We start from the raw sequence: 6,378 nt of genomic DNA, 5'->3' as shown, positions 1-6,378 counted from the left end.
TCCCCGTTGGGGCGCCGGATTCTGTCCCGGTTGCTCCTCTTCCAGTCCAGCTCTCTGCTGTGGCCCGGGAGTGCAGTGGAGGATGGCCCAAGTGCTTGGGCCCTGCACCCGCATGGGAGACCAGGAGGAAGCACCTGGCTCCTGGCTTTGGATCGGTGCAACCCTGGCCGTGGCGGCCATTTGGGGAGTGAACCAACAGAAGGTAGACCTTTCTCTTTATCTCTCTCTCTCTCTCGCTGTCTAACTCTGCCTGTAAAAAAAAAAAAAAAAAAAAAAAAAAAAAAAAAAAAAAAACTATCCATGTATTTTAAAAGAATTTTCCCCCAAATAAATTTTCTTCCAGCTCATTTTCCATGAACTTCCTGGAGTGCCCTGTATTCCTAGTGTTTTTCTGAGGGGGTGACGCACACTGTACCCTGGGAGACATCGCATGTCAGCGCACACCGTCCTCTTCCCGCGAGACTGGAGTGCTTTGTGACATTTCTTTTCTCTGTAGCTTAAACACACTGAGGACGGTGTCTTAGCTCCAGGAATCACAATGGCCAGCCCTCTCTGAATACGATTTGCTTTTCTGACACCACTCATTTTACAGTGTAGAAGTTTAGGGGATTTGGATTCCATCTGTCAGACTGTAGAATGCATCCGTGTATCTAGACACTTATTCTATCTGTAATCTCCTGTGGCTTTTTAATCCGAAGACAAGCTCCCCCTCATCCCCGAAGACCGCTTCCATCTCGGCTTGATCCGTGCTCTCCATTCAGCGTTACTGTCCTCAGACACTGAGCCCTGTTTCTCTCGGGCCCAACTTCCGATTTACTGATCCCTTCCTCGGGAATTCCACAGAGCTGCTCCTTTGATCACCACACTTGGAGGATTTCTTTCCGTTTTGTTTGTTGATTTCCTTTGCGTTTCCTTTCTTGAATCTCTTTGCTCTAAGTTCCTTTCTCTCGTTGTTCTCTCTGTTCTCATTTGTTGGCCATGGACTTCAGAGGACTCCTCTAACAGCTCAGACAGTTTGCTCGCTTCCTTCTAAGAGAGAAGCACAAGAAGTGGACATGACGCTACCTGGGGAGAACCTGGTCTTGGCGGCTAGTGTGTCATTGTTGGATAATCAGCGGGTGATTACCCCATGGCCACTTCCCTGGGGAGACCCCTTAGTGTGTGGCTGGGTACGCTCTGTGATTGCCTAGCCCTGCAGCAAGGGGCGCACCTGCCATCGACCACAACGGGCGGGATGTGGCTGGCTGAGAATACTCGGAGGCCCCCATGGGAGGTGGAACCAGGAGTGCATGCCCTGCTTTGAGAATGGCTCCCTCTCCTGGGCTTCACCTCCATTCTGGGGGGCTCAGTTTCAGCTCCCCGATTCCCTCATTGCCTGGGAGGGACAGGGGGCTGGAGTGCAATGGATGTGGCTGCAGTGCCCCCCCCCCACCGCCAACAAGGTTCCCCAAGTGTTGGATGTAATTCTCTCCGTGAGGTATCTAGAGGTAGGAGTTAACCCAGCCCTGGTGCTTTCCGTGGGGCCGTTGGACACACATTGGTCATGGGAGTGGAGCCCTGTGGTTGAGTCCGGCCAGCCTCACAGGCAGAGGGAGAGGGCCGCACAGAAACACACAGGTGCTCCCTGTCTCTTGCCCGTGGTGCCCGGCACTGCCTCAGGACTCTGCCAGCAAGAACTGTTCCCCACCGCGGCCTCTCGTCTTGCACAGGCAGAGCTGTGGCCAACGCGGATCTGTTTCTGTGGACGTATAGCCTGCTCGGGGTTTGCTAACAGGGACGAAGATAGCTAAGGGCGACGCTGGGGAGGAGGAGTGCTCCGATGAAGCTGTCTTCAGCCGGTCCTCCAGTTTGTGGCCTCAGTTCTTGCACCTGCCTGCAGCGTTTCATTGTGCTGTGAAATGCAGGATTTCCCACCGTGCAAATTCTCTTGCATTTTGTTCCTTTTTTAATATTTTGTTTTTAATTTCCTGTATCTGTAATTTGGTGCCCACAAATCCGTCTACTTTCATCTCCAAGCAGTTGTTTCCATTTCTCCCACATCCGGGTCCTCTCTGTCCATCAGTGTCTATGGGGATGTGGTTTGTGGATGGATCGTGCACGCCAGGTTCTGTAGATCTCGTAAATGCCCCATCTTCACATTTTCACATCGTTTCTAAGTATACAGGTCACACCTGCTTTCTTTAGTCCTTGAAGCCATCTGGGACTCTCACCGTATCCGACTGAGCTGGGCTTTGTTTCCTGCGTGGGTTTTCTCCTCCTTAGCACAAGGCCCCTCGGCCTGTGTGAAGTTTGCCTTCCTCTCTGTGTAGCTGAGAGTGCAGCATCCTTGTTAACTGCACTTGCGCGTTCCCTGAGGACACGGCGTCCGCCGCATCCGGGTTGTGACTCTGGGTGTTCACGTGCAGGACCTGACTGCTGATGACACCGACTCCTGGTGTGTGACTCTGGGTGTTCACATGCAGGACCTGACTGCTGATGACGGGGACTCCTGGTGTGTGACTCCAGGTGTTCACGTGCAGGATGACTGCTGATGACACGGACTCCTGGTGTGTGACTCCGGGTGTGCACGTGCAGGACCTGACTGTGATGACGTGGACTCCTGGTGTGTGACTCCGGGTGTGCACATGCAGGACCTGACTGCTGATGACGTGGACTCCTGGTGTGTGACTCCGGGTGTTCACGTACAGGACCTGACTGTGATGACGTGGACTCCTGGTGTGTGACTCCGGGTGTGCACATGCAGGACCCGACTGCTGATGACGGGGACTCCTGGTGTGTGACTCCGGGTGTTCACATGCAGGACCTGACTGCTGATGACACGGACTCCTGGTGTGTGACTCCGGGTGTTCACGTGCAGGACCTGACTGCTGATGACACGGGCTCCTGGTGTGTGACTCCGGGTGTTCACGTGCAGTACCCGACTGCTGATGACGTGGACTCCTGGTGTGTAACTCCGGGTGTTCACGTGCAGTACCCGACTGCTGATGACGTGGACTCCTGGTGTGTAACTCCGGGTGTTCACGTGCAGGACCTGACTGCTGTTGAAGGGGACTCCTGGTGTGTGACTCCGGGTGTTCACGTGCAGGACCTGACTGTGATGACACGGACTCCTGGTGTGTGACTCCGGGTGTTCACATGCAGGACCTGACTGCTGATGACACGGACACCTGGTGTGTGACTCCGGGTGTTCACGTGCAGGACCTGACTGCTGATGACGGGGACTCCTGGTGTTTGACTCCGGGTGATCACATGCAGGACCTGACTGTGATGATGTGGACTCCTGGTGTGTGACTCCGGGTGTTCACATGCAGGACCTGACTGCCGATGACGCGGACTCCTGGTGTGTGACTCCGGGTGTGCACATGCAGGACCTGACTGCTGATGACGTGGACTCCTGGTGTGTGACTCCGGGTATTCACGTGCAGGACCTGACTGTGATGACGTGGACTCCTGGTGTGTGACTCTGGGTGTGCACATGCAGGACCTGACTGCTGATGACGTGGACTCCTGGTGTGTGTCTCCGGGTGTGCACATGCAGGACCTGACTGCTGATGACGGGGACTCCTGGTGTGTGACTCCGGGTGTTCACATGCAGGACCTGACTGCTGATGACACGGACACCTGGTGTGTGACTCCGGGTGTTCACGTGCAGGACCTGACTGCTGATGACACGGACTCCTGGTGTGTGACTCCGGGTGTTCACATGCAGGACCTGACTGTGATGACGTGGACTCCTGGTGTGTGACTCTGGGTGTGCACGTGCAGGACCTGACTGCTGATGACACTGACTCCTGGTGTGTGTCTCTGGGTGTTCATGTGCAGGATGACTGCTGATGACACGGACTCCTGGTGTGTGACTCCGGGTGTTCACGTGCAGGACCTGACTGCTGATGACACCGACTCCTGGTGTGTGACTCCGGGTGTTCACATGCAGTACCCGACTGCTGATGACGTGGACTCCTGGTGTGTGACTCCGGGTGTTCACGTGCAGGATGACTGCTGATGACACGGACTCCTGGTGTGTGACTCCGGGTGTTCACGTGCAGGACCTGACTGCTGATGACGTGGACTCCTGGTGTGTGACTCCGGGTGTTCACGTGCAGGACCTGACTGTGATGACACGGACTCCTGGTGTGTGACTCCGGGTGTTCACATGCAGGACCTGACTGCTGATGACACGGACACCTGGTGTGTGACTCCGGGTGTTCACGTGCAGGACCTGACTGCTGATGACACGGACACCTGGTGTGTGACTCTGGGTGTTCACATGCAGGACCTGACTGCTGATGACACGGACTCCTGGTGTGTGACTCCGGGTGTTCACGTGCGGGACCTGACTGCTGATGACACGGACTCCCAGTCCGTCCACAGGAAGCACAAAAGGCAGCTGAGGGCATGCTAAGATCTTTTACTCCCAAAAATTTGGCCTCAAACTCCTCGCCACTCTGTGTCCACCAACTCCAATCCATTATATCCTAATATTTCCCAAACAGATCAGTCCCCAGAATTGCAAGACCCCTGGTGAGCTGGCTCCAAAGTTGCCGTAACTTCCCTAATGTAGCTCCCAGCGCCTCCAGACCGGTCTCACACTGTACTGCCGTCACAGCGTGGTGATGCCGTCGCAGCCTCGCCGTGGTCTGTGGTTTGTGTAGCATGGTCTGCATGAGTGTGTCTGCTCTGTGACAGGTGAGGACTCCCCACCCTCACCAGCCGGTCACTCTCCCTGCCCGTTTCTCAAGGCGTGCTTCCCACGGCCCGTCTGCAGCCTGAGTTGCACCAGCCACAGCCCGCTGGGACTGTACTGGGGATGTGCCTATTGTGGAGGTATTTAAGGCTCAGTGATGTCACGTGGGTGAGGCCCGGCAGAGAAAGAGGCCTGTCTACTGCTGCTGCCCAGGTAGGAGAGGTCGGATGCCGACACAGGGAGACGTGGCCTCTGTAACCTGCCAAGAGCCTCTCCAGAAGCTCCCACTGTGGGCATCCGACCTCACACCTTCAGAGCCCCAGGAAAACGAAGCTCCCTGTGTGCCACTCCGGGCATGACATTAGGTGACGAGGTGTGGCGTCAGGGCCTCTCGGGCTGGAACACACAGGAGGTGAGCAGTGGGGATAAAGGGTGATCTGAACAAGTGTGGCCCCCTGCTAGAGACTGGAAGAGGCACCTCCACTTCCGACAACTGGCTGCGTGGGCTTCCCTCCTGACTGCTAAAACTCCAGATGAACTCACGCAGATCCTTCCATGTCCCTCTGCTCACAGAAGCTCTGGTGATGACTGGCCTTCTCGGGTGAGACCGGGCTGTCCTGGGGCCTGGGGACAGAGGAGTTTTCTCCCAACGTTGGCCACTCAGCTCAGGCCCAGCAAGGAAAAACAAACTGCACCTGCATCTACTGTATTCCTTAGAAATCCTAGGGAAATAGGGAGTTAGACACAAGCTTTCCTAAACGTTTTCCTGGATTTATAACCCTCATTTTCATTCATGAAACATGCATTAGTCTTACATCTTACTACTCAAAGATGTATTCCTTTTTTTTTTTTTTTTGGCACACACCAAGTGAAAGCCAAGGTCCATTAAAGATTGTGTGTACAAATGGGGCTGGCATTGTGGTGTAAGGCGTAAAGCCACTGCCTGCGATGCTGACATCCCATATGGGCGACACTTTGACAGCCACCTGCTCCACTTCCAATCCAGCTCCCTGCTAATGCACCTGGGAAAGCAGTGGAAGATGTCCCTAGGTTCTTGGGCCCCTGCACCCACATGGGAGATCTGGAGGAAGCCCCTGGCTCCTGGCTTCAGCCTGCCCCAGCTCTGGCCATTGTAGCCATTTAGGGAGTAAGCCAGTGAGTGAGATATCTCTCTGTCTCTCTCTTCCCATGTCTCTTCCTCTCTCTGTGTAGCTCTGAGTTTCAAAGAAATAAATCTTCAAAAGACAAAACAAAAAGGTCAAGTGTACAAAATTACATAATAAATGTACAAGAAGAAACATCATGAGAAAAATATGCACTCTCATTATGGAGATATCAAGACCCGTTATTTGAACATTTTACTTTCTCCTGTTATAATTTTTTTTGACAGGCAGAGTTAGACAGTGAAAGAAAGACAGAGAGGAAGGTCTTCTTTCTGTTGGTTCACTCCCCAAATGGCCGCCACGGCCAGGGTTGCACCGATCCAAAGCCAGGAGCCAGGTGCTTCCTCCTGGTCTCCCATGGGGTACAGGGCCCAAGCACTTGGGCCATCCTCCACTGCACTCCCTGGCCACAGCAGAGAGCTGGCCTGGAAGAGGGGAAACCGGGACAGAACCCATGCCCCTCTCCTATTATAATTTTCTGTCTAATTTCCAAACAAAAATGTAGACAATGCCATCTGTTTTCCTTCCGTG

Source organism: Oryctolagus cuniculus, chromosome 8 (assembly GCF_051225735.1).
Source record: "Oryctolagus cuniculus isolate XC-2025 breed Fujian yellow rabbit chromosome 8, ASM5122573v1, whole genome shotgun sequence".
Classification (NCBI taxonomy): domain Eukaryota; kingdom Metazoa; phylum Chordata; class Mammalia; order Lagomorpha; family Leporidae; genus Oryctolagus; species Oryctolagus cuniculus.
Note: the sequence above shows the minus strand (reverse complement) of the source record.